The sequence below is a fragment of the Gorilla gorilla genome, chromosome 19 (genome assembly GCF_029281585.2).
Source record: "Gorilla gorilla gorilla isolate KB3781 chromosome 19, NHGRI_mGorGor1-v2.1_pri, whole genome shotgun sequence".
NCBI classification, from domain to species: domain Eukaryota; kingdom Metazoa; phylum Chordata; class Mammalia; order Primates; family Hominidae; genus Gorilla; species Gorilla gorilla.
In genome coordinates, this window is record NC_073243.2 from 85,531,590 (window position 1) to 85,556,380 (window position 24,791).

Consider the following 24,791-nt stretch of genomic DNA (forward strand, 5'->3'; position numbering starts at 1 on the left):
ATGTAATTTTCAATTCTGGTAAGGTGCTCCAAGAAAAAGGTAGATTGCCTTCTATAGCCTATGAAATATGTATTAAGAGAGAAGTCTCTTACTGAAGATGAAATTTATAAAGAATCTTTTCATTCTCTGCCATAAGAAAACCTCATATATCACTCATGGAAAAGAAGAAGGAAGAGCTCACTGGAATGGCATAATAAAATGTCAGTACTAGATGGTGATTAAAAACAATATCTAAATTCTATTTGGGCAGGGTACTTGAGAATCCAGATCAAATAGGCCATGTATCAAGAGAGCTGACTAAATGTCACAATGTTCCATAGTGATGGGTTAGATAAGTGCCGGAGAAATATATAGGCTGCATACAAGAATTACTAAGCAGACATCTAAAATCATGCTTCATAAGCATTAATCCAAATCAGTTGGAATATTTGAAATGGTGTTATTTATTATTAATATATTTGGAGGATTTTTTAAATTGTTTTCATAGCATCAAACACAGGAGCCCATCAGATGTACTATCACTCAGTTATTTCTCTTGAATGTGAAGCTGTAGAAGGCTAGTATTGATGTGAAAAGATGGGTTTGCCTATAATTATATGGGAAGATTCTTTTCATCCTGAGATATTTTTCCACCATTATCTTTTTTTCATTTTGTTGCCTTTAATGCTATTTTCCAAAAAATCTAGTTTTATAGAAAATTTTATGAATAAAGAATTTAGCATACCTTCAGATAGTAATTTAGAATTCAGAAGATGTTAGTGGCTGATCCAATAAGCATTTACCTAGAGCCTGTAACCCTTGAATATGAACTAGAAGAAACGTGTAATAAGAGAAACAGATATGACCATCCTTCTCCTGCAACCATAACCATAAATGTTCCACAGCTATTCTACTGAAAACACTGTATTCTCATCTTATTTGAATAGTTTATTAAGAGAAGTTCAATGTAATTCTCATTCTTACTACTTTGTAGGTAAGTTTTTGGACATTGTTTTCTCTCTTCTTTCAAATTGTATCTTTGCATTTGGTTCTTTGTAATTTAAATAAAATATGTGTTTGTATAGATTTATTGACTTCTTCTGCTTAGTGTTCACTGGGCTTCCTGGATCTCTCATTAGATATTGGTAATTAACTTTGGAAAATGTATATAATTTTTATAATACATGTATATATATAAGACTATGATGTTTGTCTTAAGAATGTCTTAGTTGTAAGAAGCACTGACATACTGTATTTTAATACAATGTTATTGAATTTTAATCTCAATTTAATTTAACTGTTTCTTAATATCCAATTCATTTGTCTCCCTGTGAAACATGAGTTTCACAGTAGTATGCTATTTCACTAATAAACAGTTTGAGGTTGTGATGTTCAATACTATCAACTTGATTGTATTGAAGGATGCAAAGTATTGATCTTGGGTGTGTCTGTGAGGGTGTTGTCAAAGGAGTTTAACATTTGAGTAAGTGGGCTGGGATAGATAGACCTGACCTTATTCTGGGTGGGCACCATCTAATCAGCTGCCAGCATGGCCAGGATATAAAGCAGGCAGAAAAACTTGAAAAGCTTAGACTGGCTTAGCATCCCATCCTACATCTTTCTCCCTGGCTGGATGCTTCCTGCCCTCGAACATTGGACTCCAAGTTCTTTGGCTTTGGGACTCAGACTGGCTTCCTTGCTCCTCAGCTTGCAGACAGACTATTGAGGGACTTTGGGATCATGTGAGTTAATACTACTTAATAAATGCTCCTTTATGTGTATATCTATCCAATTAGCTCTGTCCCTCTAGAGAACACTGACTAATACAGATTTTGGTACCAGGAGTGGTTCTACAGGAAACAATATTAAAGATGGAGTTATTTCATTGGTTTTTGAGTTTTCTGGAGTTGCTGCTTAATATGATTAGACCCCAAAATGCTAAGGACACTACTTATAATAGTATGGAGAACACCGATAGTCCTTGGCATGAATTGTTTAGAGAGTTATGCAAAATAAATGCATTTGACACTCCTGTTTCACTGCTCATGAGAGGCAAGGAGTTTAGTGACTCTATACATAATACCTTTGACCATATGTGGAGAACCAAGGCCCGTAATAAAGTCAGTTGATTGCTCCTAAGTTCACTGGACAAAGTGATAAAAGAAAATGAGCTCAGAGATTCTAACTCCCAGCTTCAGAAGCAGATATTGAGCCTCAACTCTGCTAAGATTGCCCTGAGTGAGAGTCTTATCTCCTGTAGAGAAAGAGCTGAAATTGTGGAAAAACAGACACTAGCTCCTATTATGGGAGCAGCTGACCTGCAGCAAAAGCTGCATGCACAGCCTCACCAGCTGTCTTTTGTTAAAGTAAAGGCATTGATTGAAAAAGTATGGGACTCTGAAACTTCGAAAGTGGTTGTGTGGGAGGACCCTGATGAAGCTGGGTATACTGAGCTTGTAAACTATGATGAACCTATTTTGCCAGAAGAAACAGCTTCTCCATCCCCAGTAGTGGCAACATCCCCTCCTGACCCATGCTGTCATCAGCCTTTCCACCTTTGTCTGAGGATATAAACCCTGCACTGCTGAGGCAACAGTGATAGCGTTCGCTGAGGCAGTTGCCAGACAAGATACTGTTGATTCTCCTAAGGAGCTACCGTATTTGCTTCTAGAACTAAAGTAGACCAGAGTCCCCGTGGGCCCATAGAAGTGAGTTTCGGAGTGTGACCCATGAGAAGGTGTGCTATACTCAAAAGGAACTGCTTGGGTTTTATAATTTATATAAGCAGAAATCTGGAGAACAGGCATGGGAATGGATATTAAGGGTGTGGGGTAAGGGTGGAAGAATCATAGAGTTGAATCAGCTAAATTTATTAATTTGGGCCCCCTATGTAGGGATTCTGCATTTAATCTTGCAGCTCACGAAGTTTAAAAAGGTGATAATAGTCTATCTGCTTGGCTGCCTGAAATATGGATTAAAAGATGTACCGCTGTGAATGAGCTGGAAATGCCTGATCTCCCTTGGTTTAATGTAGAGGAAGGGATCCAAAGGCTTAGAGAGATTGGGATGGTGGAGTGGATTAGTCACTTTAGACCTACTCTTCCCAGCTGGAAGAGTGCAGAAGATATACCTTTGATCAGTGCTTTGTGAAATAGGTTTGTGAGGGCAGCACCTGCATCTTGAAGAGCCCTGTAATTGCTCTTCTATGTCAGATAAAGCAGTAAGAACCACAGTCACTTAACTACAAAATTTAAATACAGTGAGAAGAACTGGATCACAAGGTGGCAGGTGCCAAGTGGTGGCACTCAACTGTCAAAGACAAGGTATGTGTAGCTACCGTAAGGTACAGCAGAGACAAAGCAGCTATCAGAATAGTGTGACTCATGTCGAGCTCTGGCATTGGCTAATTAATCATGGTGTTCCTAGAAGTGAAATTCATAGGAAGCCTACTGCATTGCTACTTAATTTATATAAGCAGAAAATTTCTAGGTCAAATGGACAAAAGACTAATTTGAATTATAAAAATAGATAATAGTGTTCCCTCAAACAATTTCCAGCCTTGAGCCAGTTTACAGACCCAGAACCCCTTAAATTAAGGGGAGGCCAGGTTCCCTTGAGAAAGGACCCACAGTACATACCAACAATTTATGCAGTGAATCTTTCTCCCATCCTTCCCCATGGAGACCTCCGACCTATTACCGGGGTAACTGTGCACTGGGGAAAGGGAAATGATCAGACATTTCAGGGAATACTGGACATTGTCTCTGAGCTGATGTTGATTCCAGGGCATCCAAAACGTCAGTGTGGTCCTCCAGTTAAAGTACGCACTTATGGAGGTCAGATAATTTATGAAATTTTAGCTCAGGTCTGACTTACAGTGGGTCCAGTGGATCCCCAGACACATCCTGTGGTCATTCCCCCAGTGCCACAATGCATAATTGGCATAGACACATTTTGCAGCTTGCAGAACCCCCGTATTGGCTTCCTCACTGATGGGTGAGGGCTATTATGGTGGGAAAGGCCAAATGGAAGCCACTGGAGCTGCTGCTAACTAGAAAAATAGTAAATAAAAAACAATATCACATCCCTGGAGGGATTGCAGAGATTTGTGCCACCATCAAGGACTTGAAAAACGCAGGCGTGGTGATTCCCACCACAACATCCCCATTCACCTCTCCCATTTGGGCTGTGCAGAAGACAGATGGATCTTGGAAAATGACAGTGGATTATTGTAAGCTTAACCAAGTGGTGACTCCAATTGCAGCTGCTGTATGCGATGTGATTTTATTGCCTGAGCAAATTAACACATCTCCTCATACCTGGTTTGCAGTCATGGACTTGGAAAATGACTTTTTCTCCATTCTTGTCTGTAAGGCCCACTAGAAGCAATTTGCCTTAGCTGGCAAGGCCAACAATATACCTTTACTGTCCTACCTCAGGGGTATATCGACTCTCCAGATTTGTGTCATAATCTTATTCAGAGAGACCTTGATCACTTTTCGCTCCCACAAGATATCACACTGGTCCACTTTATTAATGACATTATGCTGATTGGATCCAGTGAGCAAGAAGTAGCAAACACACTGAACTTATTGGTGAAACATTTGTGGGCTAGAGGATGGGAAATTAATCCAACTAAAATTCAGGGAACTTCTACCTCAGTAAAATTTCTAGGGGTCCAGTCGTGTGGGGCCTATTGGAATATTCCTTCCAAGGTGAAGGGTAAGTTGCTGCATTTCACCCTTCCTACAACTAAGAAAGAGGCACAAACCTAGTGGGCCTATTTAGATTTTGAAGGAAACATTCCTCTTTTGGGTGTGATACTCAGCCCATTTATCGAGTGACCTGAAAAGATGCCAGTTTTGAGTGGGGTCCAGGACAGGAGAAGGCTCTGCAATAGGTACAAGCTTCTGTCTAAGCTGCTCTGGCATTTGGGCCATATGAACCAGCAGATCCAATGGTGCTTGAGGTGTCAGTGGCAGATAGGGATGCTCTTTGGAGCCTTTGTCAAGCCCCCATAGGTGAATTACAGCAGAGGCCTCTAGGATTTTGGAGCAAAGTTCTGCCATCATCTGCAGATAACTACTCTGCTTTTGAGAGACAGCTCTTGGCCTGTTACTGGACTTTGGTGGAAACTGAATGTTTGACTATGGGTCATTAAGTCACCACGTGACATGAACTGCTTACCATGGACTGGGTGCTTCCTGACCCATCTAGCCATAAGTGGGCTGTGCACAGGAGCATTCCATCATCAAATGGAAGTGGTATATATATGATCTGGTTTAGGCAGGTCCTGAAAGCACAAGTAAGTTACATGAGGGAGTATGCTTATGGTCTCCATTCCTGCTACCCTGCCTTGTCTTGCCCAGCCTGCACTGATGGCCTCTTGGGGAGTTCCCTATAATCAGTTGACAGAGGAAGACAAGACTAGGGCCTGGTTCACACATGGTTCTGCATGATACTCAGGCACCACCGGTAAGTGGACAGCTGCAGCACTACAACCCCTTTATAGGACATCCCTGAAGGACAGCAATGAAGGAAAATCCTCCCAGTCAGCAGAACTTCAAGCAGTGCACCTGGTTGTGCACTTTGCATGGAAGGAGAAACTGCCAGATGTGAGATTATATGCTGATTCATGGGCTGTAGCCAATGGTTTGGCTGGATGGTTAGGAACTTGGAAGAAGCATGATTGGAAAATTTGTGACAAAGAAATTTGGAGAAGAGGTATGTGTGTGGAGCTCCCTGAGTGGTAAAAAACTGTGAAGATATTTGTATCCCATGTGAGTGCTCACCAATGGGTGACCTCAGCAGAGGAGGAGTTTAATAATCAAGTTGATAGGATGACATATTCTATGAACACCACTCAGCCTCTTTCCCCAGCCATCCCTGTTATTGCCCAATGGGCCCATGAACAAAGTGGCCATGGTGACAGGGTTGGATGTTACACATGGGATCGCAACATGGACTTCCACTCACCAATTCTGACCTGGCTGTACCACTGCTGATTGAGCAGTTTGCCAGCAGCAGAGACCAACACTGAGCCCTCAATATGGCATCATTCCTCAGGGTGATCAGCCAGCCACCTGGTGGCAGGTTGACTCTATTGGACCTCTTCTATTAGGGAAAGAGCAGAGGTTTGTCCTTGGAATGCACACTTACACTGGATATAGGTTTGCCTGTCCTGCATGCAGTTCTTCTGCTAAACTATCATCTGTGGACTCATGGAATGCCGTATCCACCATTATGATCTTGCACACAGCCTTGCCTCTGACCAAGACACTCAATTTGTGGCTACAGAATTGTGGCAATGGGCTCATGCTCATGGAATTCATTGGTCTTACCATGTTCCCCATCATCATGAAGCAGCTGGATTGATATAATGGTGGAATGGCCTTCTGAAGTGACAATTACAATGCCTACCAGATGACGATACTTTGCAGGGCTGAGGCAAATTTCCCCAGAAGTTTGTGTATGCTCTGAATCACCTTCCAATATACAGTATCATTTCTCCCATGGCCAGGATTCATGGGTCCAGGAATCAAAGGGTGGAAGTGGAAGTGGCATCACTCACCATCGCCCCTTAAAGTGAAGGCAGTGTGATCCACTAGCAAAATGTTTGTTTCTTGTTCCCATGACATTACTCTCTGCTGGCCTAGAGGTCTTAGTTCCAGAGTGAGAAAGCTGCCACCAGGAGACACAAAAATGATTCCATTAAACTGGAGGTTAAGATGGCCACTTGGACACCTGGGGCTCCTCCTACCTTTAAGTCAACAGGCTAAGAAGGGAGTTGCAGTGTTGGCTGGGGTGATTGACCAGGACTATCAAGATGAAATCAGTCTACTACTCCACAACTGAGGTAAGAAAGAGTATGCATGGAATACAGAAGATTCATTAGGGTGTCACTTAGTGTTACCATGTTCTATGATTAAGGTCAATGGGATACTACAACAGCCCAATTCAGGCAGGACTACAAATGGTCCAGACCCTTCAGGAATGAAGGTTTGGGTCACTCCACCAGGAAACAAACAATATGACCTGTTTAGGTGCTTGCTGAAGGCAATGGGAATACATAATGGGTAGTAGAAGAAGGTAGTAACCAATACCAGCTGTAACCAAGTGACCAGTAGCAGAAACGGGGACTGTAATTGTCATGAGCATTTCCTCCTTCTTTTGTTAGAAACATGTTTGTGCATGAATACACCTGCACTAAGAAAATCTCTTCCTTTTATTTCCTTTTTTCTTTGTCATTTGACATAGGACTTACTGAGTTCATATCAACATTTAAATATTGCTAACTTTATGTAATAGCATTTGGGTTGGGGACTGGTGCATTTCTGGTTGTAGGAAGGTTAGTTGTATTATGTTAGGCATAAATGATGACCTTATAATTGTCTTTATTTGAAGATTTTGTATAATCTCACAAGATGTGTATGGGTTCAAGTTGACAGGGGGTGGACTTGTGATGGTTAATACCTAGTGTCCAGTTGATTGGATTAAAGGATGCCGATTATTGATTCTGGGTGTGTCTGTGAGGGTGTTGCCAAAGGAAGTTAACATTTGAGTCAATGGGCTGGAAATAGCAGACCCACCCTTAATCTCAGTGGGCACCATCTAAACAGCTACCAGCATGGCCAGGTTATAAAGCAGGCAGAAAAATGAGAAAAGACTATACTGGTTTAGCCTTCCAGCCTACAACTTTCTCCTGTGCTTCATGCTCTCTGCCCTCAAACATCAGACTCCAAGTTCTTCAGCTTTGGGACTCAGACTGGCATCCTTGCTCCTCAGCTTGCAGGCCTATTGTGGGACCTTGTAATTGTGTGAGTTAATACTCTTTAATAAACTCCTCTTTTTATATATCTATATAGGGTAATATACATTTATATATAAATTTATATATATAAATTATTAAATATATAAATATTAATATGTTTATATATTTATATTTTTCCCATTTTGTCCTTTCTGAGATATGTTCAGTGTCTTTCCTTTCATAATGATCTTGAATTAACTGAGAAGGTTTATTACATATATATAATATATGTAATTATATATAATATATAAATATATAATATAATATACAATATATAAATATATTTTATAATACATAATATATAAATATATTTTACAATATATAAATAGGATAATATATAAATTATGTAATATGTATATAATATATAAATAGAATAATATATATATAATTGTATTAGTTCTGTCCCTCTAGAGAACCCTTACTATTATAATGTTTTCTACCTATCCATTTCATTAATAACTTTTAGCTTAATTTTCTGAGATTATGGAATGTACATGGTGGGTGTGAGTTTGATCTTTGAGAATTTGTCTGGGTTTGTTTCGGGGTCCAGGATACAGTCTTTACTGGTCAATGATTCTGGTGCACATGAAAAATTATAGGTACTTTGCAATTTATTGGATAACTGGTCTATAGGTCAATTAAGTTCATTGTGTTTCTTCGTGTGTGTGTGTGTGTGTGTGTGTGTGTTTTAGAAGTTTTTGTTCTTTATATATATAACATATTGAATAGTTCTAAAATTTGCTTTTATCTTTTCATTCAGTATTATGTGGCTGAGATATAGACATATTCATTGATACATGTAGATATATTCCATTAATTTTAACCACTTCCCATTATTTAATATACAGTGATTTATCAATTCTCTTATGTATTTTTATTACAAACAATGATACAATGAACATTCTTGACATGTCTCTTTGAACACATGGACAATAACCATGATAAGATCTGTATATGCAGATATGTGTGTATGTACCTAGAAGTGGAATTGCTGAGTCTTTTTTAAAAAAATTTTATTATTATTATACTTTAAGTTTTAGGGTATATGTGCACAACGTGCAGGTTTGTTACATATGTATACATGTGCCATATTGGTGTGCTGCACCCATTAACTCGTCATTTAGCATTAGGTATATCTCCTAATGCTATCCCTCCCCCCTCCCCCCACCCCACAACAGTCCCCGGGGTGTGATGTTCCCCTTCCTGTGTCCATGTGTTCTCATTGTTCAGTTCCCACCTATGAGTGAGAACATGCAGTGTTTGGTTTTTTGTCCTTACGATAGTTTGCTGAGAATGATGGTTTCCAGCTTCATCCAAGTCTCTACAAAGGACATGAACTCATCGATTTTTATGGCTGCATAGTATTCCATGGTGTATATGTGCCACATTTTCTTAATCCAGTCTATCATTGTTGGACATTTGGGTTGGTTCCAGGTCTTTGCTATTGTGAATAGTGCTGCAATAAACATACGTGTGCATGTGTCTTTATAGCAGCATGATTTATAATCCTTCGGGTATATACCCAGTAATGGGATGGCTGGGTCAAATGGTATTTCTAGTTCTAGATCCCTGAGGAATCGCCATACTGACTTCCACAATGGTTGAACTAGTTTACAGTCCCACCAACAGTGTAAAAGTGTTCCTATTTCTCCACATCCTCTCCAGCACCTGTTGTTTCCTGACTTTTTAATGATCACCATTCTAACTGGTGTGAGATGGTATCTCATTGTGGTTTTGATTTGCATTTCTCTAATGGCCAGTGATAATGAGCATTTTTTCCTGTGTTTTTTGGCACATAAATGTCTTCTTTTGAGAAGTGTCTGTTCATATCCTTTGCCCACTTTTTGATGGGGTTGTTTGCTTTTTTCTTGTAAATTTGCTTGAGTTCATTGTCGATTCTGGATATTAGCCCGTTGTCAGATGAGTAGGTTGCAAAAATTTTCTCCCATTCTGTAGGTTGCCTGTTTACTCTGATGGTAGTTTCTTTTGCTGTGCAGAAGCTCTTTAGTTTAATAAGATACCATTTGTCAATTTTGGCTTTTGTTGCCATTGCTTTTGGTGTTAAAGAGTCCATATGGTTGCTGATGTTTCTTCTTCTGTTTTGTCAATGACATAACAGTTTGTTAGCATTTTATTTTATAATTACCGATGCCTGCTTCTTTATCTAGTACCATTATTTTTTCTTTATATATTTTGATGCTGTGCTGGTAGAGAACACTAACATTATGATGTTTGCATATGAAAATTCCCCTTTTATCATTTTGAAATATCTCATTTAATTTCTAGTGATGATTCTTGCATCAAGAATTACTTTGAAGGTATCGGTTTAGGTAAAAAAGAAATGTTTTATAGTAATTTTTAATGCTTTATTCTCAACTTTACATGAAAAATACTTTTCCAAAAATGCAGAGAAGTAACTTCCCATAGTATATTTTTAACCTTCTCCATATTTTATTTGGAATTTGTTTCAGTGAGCTATTGTAGCCCATTTTGTTGATCACAATAATTTACATACTCCCACTTGCAAATTATACTCCTCCCCTTCCACAAACAACAAAATTCTCATCCAGTGATGAGATCTTACTGAATGCTAAGGATCTTACTATCTCAGATCTGATTTTGATTATTTTTGTTTCAGAAAACTATGCCCTAAAAAGAAAATGAATCTGCCCCACACATGCAGCATACAATGGTGAAGAGGGAAAAGGTGAGCTGAAAGCAGCACTTTTATCTAAAAAAGGAGACTGTAAAACACATAGTAATCAATATATGTAGTGGCTTAAGCAGATACTTATGTCCACTGGTCAAGTGTGGCTAGGTCTGTCCAAACTAGGGGTAGGAAAAGATTATTGATCAGGTATCAGTGCTGCTTCTGGAGAGTAGCTCTATGATTCATTTTTCTACATCACACTTGGATCCAGTTTTCGAGGTACCTGTCCATTTTAACCATTCTGTTTGGTCATTTTTAAAAGGGCTTTAAAATATATAGATTACTTGGCATTTGAGATGTGTTTTCTGACTATTTCCTGCTGGGAAATAAAAAGACAGAAGGGTAAACGTCTCTTTGCATATGTTTCATAGAGATCTATTTTCTTTTAACTAAGACCAGTGGCACTTTTTTCCCCTTAAATGTTCATTCCATTTTGTCCTTTCTGAAATATGTTCAATGTCTTTCCTTTCATAATGATCTTGAATGAACTGAGAAGGTTTATTACATTTTCTCCTCTATTATCTTGTTATTACACATTTCTTTATTATTCTTTGGGTCATTATCAAAGATTACAACACAAATCCTTGATTTATTGTACTGTGTCTTAAATTAATTTTATCACTTCTCATGCAATATTTGGATCTTCCATCCTAGAAATCCAAGTACCATAAACCCCTGAACCTAATTATCAACATCCCATAAGTAACGCTATTGTTGTCCTGTATTTTAATATATTTTAAAACCATCAACACGTTATTTTTATTTTACATAGTTCATTGTTATTTAAATGCATATACATATTTTATTTTCTCTCCTTGCTTTTCATTTCCTCCTATCATTCAGTAATTTCATGTACTTCATTTTTTCTTTTGTCTAAAGAAATGTTCTGTAATATTTCTTTTAGAGTTATTTCTATGGTTAATTATCCTAGTTTTTAGTTGTCTAAACATATCTCTACTTGCTGTTCATTGAGATAATATTTTTATCATAAAATTCTGGTTTGTTATTTATTTTTCAAGTATATTAAAAACTTCATTTTATTATCATACACCGTTTCTGCTGAAACGCTGGGCATTTGTCTAATTACTGCTCCTGTGATGGTAACGCATCTTGCTTCCTCTGGTTAATATTAAAATTCTCTCTCTGCTTAAGTCTTTCAGTAGTAGTATGACTGCGTGTGCGGTAGGCTAAAAATACCTCCATCTCTGAAAATATATATTCACTTGCTAGTCTTCAGAACCTGTAAATATTATCTTACACGACAAGTGAGGCAATAATCTGAGGATCTTGAGAGGAAGCATTTGTCCTGCATGATCCAGGTGGGCCCTAAATGCAACCACGTGTATTCTTATGAGAGGTGAGAGTTGTTCTGACACAGACACATAGAGGAGAAGGCAACGTGAAGACCGAGGCAGAGATTGGAATGATGTGGCCACAAGCCAAGGACTGCCACAGAATGCTGGGCAGCCACCAGAAGCTCCATGAGTCAAGGAAGAAATTCTTCCCCATAGCCTCTGGAGGGAGGCCCTGCTGGTGCATTGATTTCAGACTTTTGGTATCCAGAAATGTGAGACAATAAGTTTCTGTTATTTTAAGCCACTGCATTTGTGGTAATTTCTTACAGCAGCCCTAGGAAACTTAAATATGTCAAGGTGTGGTTTCTTTATATTTATTCTCCTTGGATTTTGCAGAAAATCTGGAAAGTGTAGGGTGATGTATATAAAAATTGTTTTTATTTTTAAATTATCCTTTCAAAAGGTGTTTCTGCTCCTTCTCACTCCTCTCCTTCTGGAAATTCAGTTATCACACATTACACCAGTTTGCTATGTTGACTATATCTCCTCATCTCTGTTCTGCATCCCTCTTCTTCCTGTACTCTGTTTGTTTTCATCTTTCTATTTTCTACTTGTATAGTTTCTCATTTATGGCTTCTTTTTTTTCCCTAAGGTCTTAATTGCAGTTAAACCCATACTTTAAATTCTATATCGCATTAAAATATTTTAGTTCCATTACCTCCTATTGACTTAAAAAATAGATTTCATTCCTCTGGTTTAGTTATCCATTTTTGTATTTATGTTTTTGAAAATGTTATTTGTACTCACTTTAAACATTACTTCAGTAATAACATAACTATACAGATAATCTATAAATGAGATTCTGACATTTGTTTTCTCCTGAGATATGCGGTCATTGATACTGTTGCATATGATGTGTAGTAAATTTTGATTGAATGCAGAAATTGTGAAAGAATAAGTGCAGGGCCTCTACATGATGTTATCTTCCACTCATAATAATTTGTTTTTTATCTGGCCCACAAACAATTTATAGCGAGCTAATGAAAATGAGTGGAGAGTGATGTAGTTGAAGCCTCGAAACTTTACAAAAGTATTTAAATGCCTAGGTTATTTCCTTCAGACCTCTTCTTAGGAATAACTGAACTCACATTTTTATCCTCCAAGGCATATAAAACTTTTAAATACCCTGCTTATAATTGTATCCTTTAGGCAGTATCCATTTTCTTGCTTTTTCTACTTCTCCATGTGCCTGTGCAATTTAGGTGTAAACTATTTTATCAAGGGAAAACTGCAAGCAGAGTATTAGTCTTACTACACTGTAGTTTTCTCGTTGCCTTCATGTTCTAGTTCTTTGATATCCCTCTTCTTTCAATTTCGTTTGCCTAGTCCAAGGAGGTTGCAATAAGTTCGAAACTGACTTAGTTTAGCCTTGTAATGTAAATCAGCAAATTCCCTGGAAATAATATATTGTTTTAAATACAGGGTTCAAGTAAGCCTGTTTTTTTTTTTTTTCCCTAAAATTTTGTCTCTGTTCTTCTGGCTTTTTAACTGTTCTCTGATATCTGCAAATAACTGCTGTTTTATTTTATTTACCTTTTATAAGTAAACACGGTTTGGATGTTTATCCCCACCAAATCTCATGTTGAAAGGTAATCTCCAATGATGGAGGTAGGGCCTGGTGGGAGGAGTGTGTGTAATGGCGGCAGATCCTTCATGAACGGCATGGTGCTGTGTTCTTGGTAATGAGTGAGCTCTCACTCTATGAGTTCACAGGAGAGCTGGTTGTTTAGAAGATCCTGTCATCTCCTGCCTTGCTCTTTGCTCCCTCCCTTCTGTTCCCTCTCTCACCATGTGACATGCCTCCTCCCCCTTTACCTTCTGACATGGTTAGAAGCTTGCTGAGCCCCTCACTAGAAGCAGATGCTGGCTCTCTGCTTCTCATACAGCTTACAAACTGTAAGCCAAAATAAACCTCTTTTTAAAAATAAATAACCTTGCCTCAGATATATCTTTATAACAATGCAAACAGACTAACAGAAGCACTCTTAGCAAATATTAGTTTGATATCAGTTACTTCATAGTCTGCAGCAATATCCTAGAACGAATTATTTTAAAGGGAGCAGCCATGGCAATATCTTGAATAATGAATGTTGTTGTCCATATATTAAATAATTTGAAATTGAATACTTTAGGTTATAGCTATGTTTTTCATAACTCAGTATTATTCCTCTAAGTTAAATTTTCATGAACTTATCAGAATTATTACTTTCTTTGATAAACCTTGTTGAAATAGCTGGTAGCCTGATAACAGAAGAAAAATCTGGTATACCTGGTAGCCTTTGGGAAGTGAGATTAGAATTAATTTGTTTTGGTAATTTTGGCATCTGTAAGTAAGTTTTTTAAAATTGGGATATAATATTTGAGTAATTGTTTGAATCTATGGAAATGAGACCAAATTTAAGTAATATATTCAGTACCAGTAGAATATAAGACCTTTTAAATGACAAAAGTCAAGTAAATTTGTAGGATAGTTTTATAAATTATTTTAAACACAATTATGCATGCATTTCATATATGCCTTTCGTTTTCTTTCAATAACATTAAAAAAAATTAGGTGTTTTCACACTTCCATTCTTTCCTACCTCATCTAGTATGCCCAATAGCAAGTCCCTGTTTTCCTTTAGCAGAAGAAATTTAACTTCAACTAACAAATAAATTATTGCAAGCCTATTCCAGCTATGTCCCTTAACGAAATTTGTTGGTAAAGGAGATATTATTTGAAACAAAAGGAAATTCTGATTCATTCAGCCTCTGGTGAAATCATCCAGGGGTGCTGAAAACGCAGAAGCAGGCAAGATGTCAAATCATGAACTGACCAAGGAGATTAATGGAATTCTTTGAAGCATAGAAATCAATGAACTCAGACTCAGGTAGAAAACATTGGGTATATTGGGTGAGTCTTTGACTGCAACCATATGGAGGGGCAGTAGTAAAACTGCAGCTTCTAGTGAGTGAGCTGAAACCAGAGATATGGTGATGGCCTTTTCATATTCCACTCCTACTTCTGCATGAGTCCTTTGCCTTGTCCACACATGATCCGAAAAGTCCAGAGTTAAATGGCTTTGTGTTACAGGCCCAAATTCCTGTACATCTCTAGGGCCTTTTCTATAAAAGCTCTTTTATAATTTATAATTTCATTTCATTTGCATATAACAGGTACTTCTATAGTGAAGCAAATAAAAATGGATTTTCTTTCTGTGTTCATTGGCTGAAGACATCCAGCTGTTCAAAGAACAACACTTACCTTCTGTTCTTAATACACGATTTTCATCTACCTAATGTTAAGGGAATTGCTCCTCCTCTGTGTACCATTTCCAAGTGCTATCCAGAAAAAGAGAGGAGACAAAAAGATGAAAGACATGCAAAAGCTGAATATTCCCCTTTTTATAAGGAGAAATGAAAGGTTTTTAAAAATGTTGTATATTTTTTCTTGTATATCATTAAGCACAAGTACATACATATTAGATGAAGCAGTAAGGAAATAGGGGTTTATAAAAGTAGTGTCACTAATTTTCTTACCAACCAAATCATTTTGCACTTAAACCAACAGAAGAATAAATTTGAGTCAATAACTAGCAGTATCTCTACAACCCTCTCAGTGTGAAGAGCTGTTACCTATTGTTCGTCCCTTACAAGCATTTGTCTGTGGGAGGCTCAGGGGCTCCAATGTTTCAGAGATGATTACCATCATGGCAACAGTGTTCACGATACGAATTCTTTGTGAATTCACTGGGCTCTGAGTTATTAAGACCTAAAACACAGTGACTTAAACATGATATTTACATATTTCTGTTATGGTTGCTGTATCCTGGATTGATATGGCAGCATGGCTCCCCAAGAATTTTAATTATCTGGCTTCTTTTCTATCTTTATTTCATCATTCCTTGCCATGACCTTTATCTTAGTAATCCAAAACCGAGTTCATTTCCTCGATTTAATAGCAAAGACAAAGTGTCAGGTTTCTCTTTTGGAAATTTTCCTGCAAGCCACTGAATAGTACTTATGCACATTTTCAGTTTGCTGAGACGTAGTCCCTCGGTATTTTTACCATTAAGGGAGGATGACAAATGGAGTGTCATTAAGTGAAAATAAGTTAATAAATGGATATTGATTTGAGGAAAAAACTGGCAGTGTCTACTATAACAATCTTTTAATACAAAAAGTGATCAATTATACACAGCTCCTGGAATAGTAGCACATTTTAACTTCCAAGAAGGTCTAGAGTTATGCCTGTGGTTTGCAAAAGAACTGTCTGTGATGGTGGAAATGTACTTTCATACAGTCCAAGATGGCAGCCACTACCATATCTAGCTTTTGGGTGCTTAGAATATGGTTAATGTGATTAAGCAACTTAATTTTCTATTTTATTTCATTTTAGTTTAATTAAATTTAAATAAATAGTCACATGGAAATGGTGGCTACCATACTGAATTGTGCAGGTCTAGATTTAGTAGAGAACTTAAGTTCCTCAAACATGACTCAGTCTCTGGAAATAAAGGTAAATATCTTCAAACCACTTTCATCAGAACAAAGAAAGCAATTTTAATATCCATCCAGGTATTTTATGTAAATAATTTTTTGTATACATTTTTATTTGTCATTGCATCATAATTGCATGTGACGTGAAAATGAACAATCAATGGCTCTATAGGCTATATGCTAGTAAATTTTAACAGGAACAAAGGGAAAATGCCTTTTAAAAAGTTTTGTTTTTTTCTTTTTTTTTTTTTTTTTGGCAGAGCTTTAACCCAGGTTTTCAGAGAGTAAGAGCATATCCTCAAACACCCTTCCACTTTCTCCTCTCCACTGTAAGACTCTTATATAAATCTGCTGCAAAGGTGACCTACAAAGCTATAACTTACTGAAATGAGTCCTCAGAGTCTTACTCAGGATCTGGAGCTCACAATGAAAGATTATTGATGTTTTCAGCAGAAAAGCTGTCAATTAGATGTACAGTTTGCCATAACAGCTCCAGGGTATAAACCTGAATTCCTCTGTGAATTTACTGGATCTATTTTGCAGCCACAGGGCCAAGCACACAACTCGCCATTTGCTTCAGGAGATCCAGATGTTCACCTTATTTGGATGTGTACCAGGAATTGGATTGTGAGTTTGATGCATTGTTGGCCTTATAGCATTTCGGGGTTTTAGTTCAAACACTTATTTTTAAAGTATGTTTATTTTTTCTGACTATAAAGTGACACAGATTCAATGTGGATAATTTAGAATGTATGAAAAATATGAACAAATTATAGTTACTTGTAATTCTACAACATAGTGATAATGACTGTTATCATATTTCTTCTAAGTTGGGAAAACTGCTATTTTCATTAACTTTGCTTTACCATGTAGCTTTTTTTAAAAGTGTTTTCTTCCCCAGCCATTGCTCCTTCATTTCTCATTCACACTTCTCAATGCGCTGCCATCTGGCTCCCTTCCTGTCAATCCTTTGTAGCTTCTGTTGTCATGGTCACAAATGGTAATTTTTTTCTTTGTCACTAATTTGAATGGACACTATTCAATCTATCTTACTTAAATTATCTGCAGTACTTCAGAATCCTGCCATACCACCTAGGGAAGTTAATAAAAGCTGCTGAGTCAGGCTGCTTCCAACTCATTGCTTAAGCCTTTGGGAATAAGCCCAGTCAAATCTGTGTTCCAAGAAAGAATTAGGACTTAGTCTATTTTGCGTCACTAGCTAGTCCACCTCAAAACTTCCCCAAAGGGGCAAGTATATGTGCTCAATTCTTATGACGTAGCCTTCTGTAACATTATTTTGTGCTCATTGTCTTTTTCATGGTGGTATCGTTTAGGTTTGTGTGGCTGCCCGAATCTCATGTCAAATTGTAATCCTCAGTGTTGGAGGAGGGGCCTGATGGAAGGTGACTAGATCAGGGTTTTGGATTTCCCTCTTGCTGTTCCCATGACAGTGAGTTCTCACGAGACCTGGTTGTTTAACCATGTGTAGCACCTCCCCCTTCACTCTCTTCCTCCTGCTCTGGCCATATAAGACATGCCTGCTTCCCTTCACCTTCTGCCATGATTGTAAGTTTCTTGAGGCCTCACTAGCCATGTTTTCTGTATAGTCTGTGGAAGCATGAGCCAATTAAACCTCTTTACTTCATATATTACCCAGTTCCAGGTATTTCTTTATAGCAGTGCAAGGATGGACTAATACACATGGCTATTCTTTCTCCCAGAACATGTCATTATGGAAACATAGTCACGTAGTCACCCACACCCAATTCAGAAACAGCTCTACAACTCAGATCCATCTTCTCAAATTCTAGTCTCCAGAGCAGGGGATAGATAGGGTGAAGCACACGTCACGAGTGGCACAAATCAGAAACATTTGGGGGAACTGATATGGTTCTGATAAATTTTAAGGACTTAAAGCACAGAGAAGCAGTGACTGATTTTCTCAGATTGGAAGAAGCCTACTAAGGATTGAAACCAAGACACAAAAGAAAAGAGAAACAAGAGAAACCAACACTGTTTGGAATTGTCCTGGAATCTAGCTAGCTAGCTCTTGGGTCTTCTACTCTGAGTCAGTAAACTACTTTTTTTTTTTTTTTCATCTCTCTCTCTCTCATTTATGATCTGTCAGGATACTAAAGCAAAAGATCTCTGACTAATTGTTCCTGAACACTTTTCCTAAACACTTTGAATAACTTCACAGGAACAAATGCAACCTTTCTCCTTTGGCCACATTTACTGTATTACATCTGAAAAACCCGAGCCATGATTACAGGAATTACAAGGAATGCACTCATTTTAGATTCCTCTATTCACTTGTCTGCACTTCATTTGAGGGCCTGCAGCAATCCCAATCTTCTCACTTTGGTCAGCATTGGAATCACCAATATGGCTTCCCAATTACAAAATTGCTGAACCTCACCCCAAACTTTCTGATGCATTTGTTCTGGAGAGGGGCCCAGGAACTGCATTTCTAAAACTGTTGGTACCACTGATCTGGTGACAGCAGTTTAGGAACCACCATTCTAGACTGTTATTTTTGCTTTCCTCCATTTAGAAAGTCCCTGAACTTTTGAAAGCCACAGATCTCCGCCTCTTTATAAAGACCTTAAGAGATCTTAAGCACCTGTTTTCTTCTTTATATCATTAACCAAATTTGAAATTATGTTTTTGAGTGTGTGCTTTTGGAAAATTGTATCTGTTATATTATGCTGTACATGAAGTAATCTCCATATATGTTTTTGTTTCCCTAGATTCCTCGCTTCTACAGTTCACAATAAAGTTCACGCTCCTATGGGAATCTAATGCCACTGTTGATCTGACAAGAGGCGGAACTCAGGGGGTAATGCGGGCTTGCCCACTGCTCACCCTCTGTTGTGCGGCCAGGTTTTTAAGAGGCCATGGAGAGGAACTGGTCCATGGCGCATGGCCCACAGGTTGGGGACCTTTGCTGTATAGTATGGTTTTTCCATTACAGACTCTCAGTAGATGATCATGAATACATGAAGTCTTCATAATGTTTTTCAGGATATGGAATCATTCTATATGTTCTTACAATTCACAGTCATTTTTCTATTAAAGCCACATTCCCACTTCATTTAATTATTGACTAATTTTCTATCTTATTCACTAGTACATAGGATGAGAAAATGAACTTTATCATGTTTGTCTCTGAAGTCCACTACTTTTATACATTTCAATTTTCTGATAGTAATTGATAAATCAGTGGTAGGTACATCAAATTAAAACATCTTCAATTTGATCTTAAACATTGCACAGCATTTTATATTTTATAGAAATACTGTAATTCATTCACTCAGGATATTCTTGTTAGTTAATATTAGCTTGTTTTCACCTCTCATGGTTATAAAGCATTAAATATACACAGTGTGCACATCTGTCTACATGTTACATTATTTTCATGAGATGAACATCAAAGAGAGAAATGACTTGATCAAGTAACATTAGCATCCTACAAGCTATTGTATTATTGTGCAATATGTTATGCAAAAACATGGAAATTTGTATTTTCACCACCAGTCTTTGAAATGCCTTCTTTAACAACAGCTAGAATTGAATGTGCAAATGGTAAAACTGCTTTTATATCTCAGTAGATGAAAATACTTGCAAATATGTTTAAATTTCTGATTACCTTTATTTACTTGCTCATTATTTATATTTTGAAAATATTTTGCCTTTTTCTTTACTTAAATTTTTCTTCTCAATAAATGTACAATTATCTTGTTTTTACCATTAAAATTCAAGAAACCTTTTCTCTATGTATATATACATACATTATATATGTATATGTATATGCACATGTATAAGATATATAGATTGTCAGTTTGGGAAAAAATTATACCCTTTTCCGGAAATTTCAAATCTTCATGTGGAGAACCTCCACATTTTTTTAAGTCAGTTTTTTGTGATAAGGTGAATCTGCTTAATTCAGTGAAGACAATTTATAGTTACAATTTTTCCATAAATTATCCACAGAGAATTTATCAGTAATTAAGGTAATCAAGAGAGAAGAGGAAGTAATGTTACAGTAAGAAAGTACTTTGACCTCATCCTTCACTTGGGTCTCTGTTTTATCTACCCTGAACTTGTAAAGCACCAACAACATTAATTACCATAAAAAAATTAATTATAATAGGTATTTATTATGTGACTATTGCATTGTGGAAAATACTTGAAATGGTTTATGTAAAATATTTCACTTAATACCTAAAAAAGCTCTTTAATCAATACAAAAATAAGTCAACCATTTTGGTATAAGTGGTTTTAAAATGTATATCAAGAAGTGGGACAATTTTCAACAAGTCTCCTAAGTCCCTTATTAAAAATAAGAGTTCAAATCCATTCTGAGAATAATGACTCAGAACTTCTCATGATGACTCCCTAAATTATATCTTTCTCACAAGAAGACGAAGTGACCCTGAGTTTTGGAAACCATTTTATGGAATTTTAAGTTTGATTGTATTTCTAAGATCCTATGGTATGGAGGAAATTACATTGCTCAGAGATAAGAGGAAAAAGCATGACATTTTCTCCAACCCAAATTAATAATTATTAAATACAAAAATAAATTCAAAATGCATAACCAATCTGCTGCTCTGCTGATCTACAATCACAAATCTTTGCAACCAAAAGCTGGTCCTTTGCTCTCTATGATTTATTAGGACATATAATGGAAGACAATTATTAAAACTTAAATTACTTTCCATGTTTAGATATATAGAATTTAGTGAGGCAAGGTGGGGAATAAAAGAGGAATACAAATGTTGGTTGATAATCACAATTCATACTAATCTAAGTGGATTTATTATGAATGGATATGTTGAAGCATTGTATATTTCCCAAAGAATTATAGTTGACCTTAAAAAAAAACAGAAAATAAATGCAATACCAAAAAATAAATGGCATTTAATTGAGGTAATCAAGAGGGAAGACAAAGTAATGTAATAGAGTATAAAGCCAGTTAAAAGACAGGTCCTTAAAACATATATAATATAGCTCTGTTATTTTGACTACCATTTCGCTGAATTCGTTGTTTCTAATTCTTAGTGATAGAGACAGATCAATAAGAAAGGTTGAAAATACACAAAGTCATCTCATCACATGAAGGTTTGATATTTTCATTCAACTTAAATGGCAGTATTTGAATATTGATAATTTGTTATGAAATTATAGTTTGCATTTACCTTACATTTTTTGGTTCAATTTATCTGGAAGGAGAATGATTCAGATAAAGAATTCTCTGCTAAAATACAGGTTCTCTTATGTATAGAGATATATGTACTATATATAGTAGATATATAGTATTGTATATTATATAGATATGTAGTATCACATAATTATGTATTACATAATTATATAATTATAATTATATTATTATAATTATAATTATATAATACTATATTGATGCATTATTATACATATAGCTATTCTAGTGTATAATTATGTATTATATAATGTCTTATATAAATATATTCTATGTAACTATATTATATATAATTTTTATAAACATTATTATTATAATATATAACTACATATAATATATATCTACATAGTATTGTATTATATAAAATTATACATCATGTAATACTACATATAATACTATAGATATATAGATATATATCTACATAGTATTGAATCTAGAGTATGTATAAAAATACTATATACAGTATTAAAATATATTTATTCATTGTATTAAGATTGATATATAATATATATTTATAATGGGATATTTAAGACTATCTGACAAGTGTAAATTAATATTGCTACTAACGTGATAGTGTTAATTAACTAAAATGAAGAAGTGTGAATTAACATGCATTTGTTTTTAGCAGAAGATAACATTAGATTTAGACAACGCTAGAGATTGAAAAGTGAAGACAGAAGAATGAGGACGCTTATGAAGAGGAGTCATGAAGAAATAAGAGAATAAAGGTAACTCCTTTGTGGATAAACCACACAATAAAACACAAAATGTTATTAAATAGTACAGAATTTAACTAACATCCAGGACGGTACAATATTGCTAAGGTAAACTTTTAATTTTAAAAGACATTTTTCGTTATTCATAATTCTCTATAGTGCCTATATTTTGATTCTTGTTCATGGAAGAAAATGTTGCCAAGCAGCTGTTCTTTAATTTGAAGTCATAGCTCTAGGGCTCAATAGATTCGTTGTAAGATCTAACTATTAAACACACTTGCACCTGCGAAAGTTAGAAAATTCCAGTCAAACTTTTCCGGTTTATATGTGAAGAAGCCAGAATTTATACCAAGTCCAAAATATATCTGGAATATACTTTACAGCTAATACATAGGGGCAAAATATTTAAAATAATCTTATCTCTTGAATAAGAAAAATATTTGTTAACAATTTTCTTTATGTATTTTTCTTAAAAGCAAAGTAAATTTTCATGAAGAATACCATTTATGTATAAAATTTTAGTATGTTTAATACTCCTAAGTAAATATGTGTTAAAATTAAGTTCCTTGCTCAAATAATTAAGTCCTAAGTCTTAAATCTTAAGATACTAATATAGAGCTCTTGAAGCTGATGATGAACTTTGCTTAAATCACACTTTATTCCCATTGCCCATTATCTTAGTTACTATAAAAAAAATACCTGAGACTGGGTAATTTATAAAGTACAGAATTTTATTTCTTACATTTATGAAGCTGGGAACTCCAAGATTAAGATGTGGTGAAAGCCCAGTCTCTCTGCTTCCAAGATGGTGCCTTGTTTCTACAAACTCTAGAGGAGAGTTTCCTCACGTGTCCTCACATGGCATAAGGGAGGAAGGGGTAAAAAGGGGCAAACTTCCTCAATCAAATCCTTTTATAATCTAATCCCATTCATAAGAACATAACTGTCATGTCTCAAGGTCCTCCTAAAGACCAAACCTCTTGATACTGTTGCCTCAGTGATTAGCTTTCAAAGTGAATTTTGCAGGAAACAGCATCATTCAAACCAAAGCTTTCTGGCCCTCTCGCTCCTCCAAAAATTACATCTTTCTTACATGGAAAACACATTCATTCCAATCCAATAGCCACCAAAAGTCTCAATTTATTCTGGGGTCAACTTGAAAGTCTAAGTCAAATGTCTTATTTAAATATTGTCTAAATCAGATATGGGTGAAATTCAAGGCACAATTCATCATGAGGCAAATTCCCTTCTGGGTGTTAGCCTGTGAAATCAAACAAGTTATGTGCTTCCAGAATGCAATGGTAGGGCAGCCATAGGATAGACATTCCTATTGTAAAAGAAATAGGCAAGAAGAAAGAAGTAACAGGCTTCAAGTAAGTCCAAAATCCAACAGGGCAAACAGCATTATATCTTAAACCTTGAGAATAATCTTCTTCATTCTATGTCTCACCTTCCAGACACACTGGAGTAGGGGTTGAACACTCAAGGCTCCAGCAGACAATGCCCTCATGATTTTGCTTGGCACAGCCCAATTTGCAGCTCTTGGAAGTTGGAGTCAGATGCCTGTGGCTCTCCCAGGCTGGCCTTGAACACTGGTGACTCTACAGGTTTGGGTTTTTGCAGGTGACCTTGCACCCGCAGCACTACTAAACATTGCCTGAGCAAAGGCTCTCTAAGGGGGCCCCACACCAGCAGCAGTTCTGTTCCTGGGCCCTGTTGTTCTACAGGGAATCCTTTAAAATATAGTTGGAGGCAGTCATGCCTCCACAGCTCTCTTGCAATCTGCACGCCTACAGAGTTAACAACATGTGGATGAAAGCAAACCTCAATGCTTGCATACTCTGGAGCCATGGCCCCATCCACACCTCCACCTGCTTTAGCCATAACTGGGGCAACCCAGGAGTATTGCACCAGAATGTGGGAAGCAGAGACTTGAGACTGCCCTGGACAGCAAGCCCTGAGGTCGCATGGACACCCTGGGCCCTCCCTTGGTAGTGTTCTGCCCTCAAGGCTCTAGCACTCTGGACCTGTGATGGACATGGCAACCTTGAAGATCTCCAAATTCCTGCAAGGTTGTGGTTCCGTTGTATTGACTAGCACCTGGCTTTCTTTATTATTTATTGATATAACAATTTATATATTTATGGTGTGTATGTGAGTGTTTGTGACATGAATAGAATATGTAATGAACAAGTCAGGGTAATTTGGGGTATTCGTCACCTCGGGTGTTTATCATTTTTATGGGTTGATATCACTTCAAGAAAAATTTGTGTTGCTCAGATTAACCCAAATAATAAACGGAAAGGAAGACTCTCTAAAAAATGATATTTATTTAGTAATGCGCATTGTAATGAGAATTTGCATACTGTAGTAAACTATGTGCCTGTTATGGGAGATAAAGGAAGACAAACGTTTTTAAAGGACAAACATAACAACTTTTTCAGAGGATTGCCTAATAGGTTTTAGATACTTATTCTTGGCTATGAGAATCAATAACAAGGGTGGCACCAGGTCAAGACTG

General features: G+C 36.6%; 1 pseudogene; it reads left to right on the forward strand.

Moving 5' to 3' along the window:
- Positions 1 to 1,401: 1,401 nt before the first annotated feature.
- Positions 1,402 to 6,563, forward strand: LOC134757553 (uncharacterized; annotated as a pseudogene).
- The last annotated feature ends 18,228 nt before the right edge of the window (positions 6,564 to 24,791 follow it).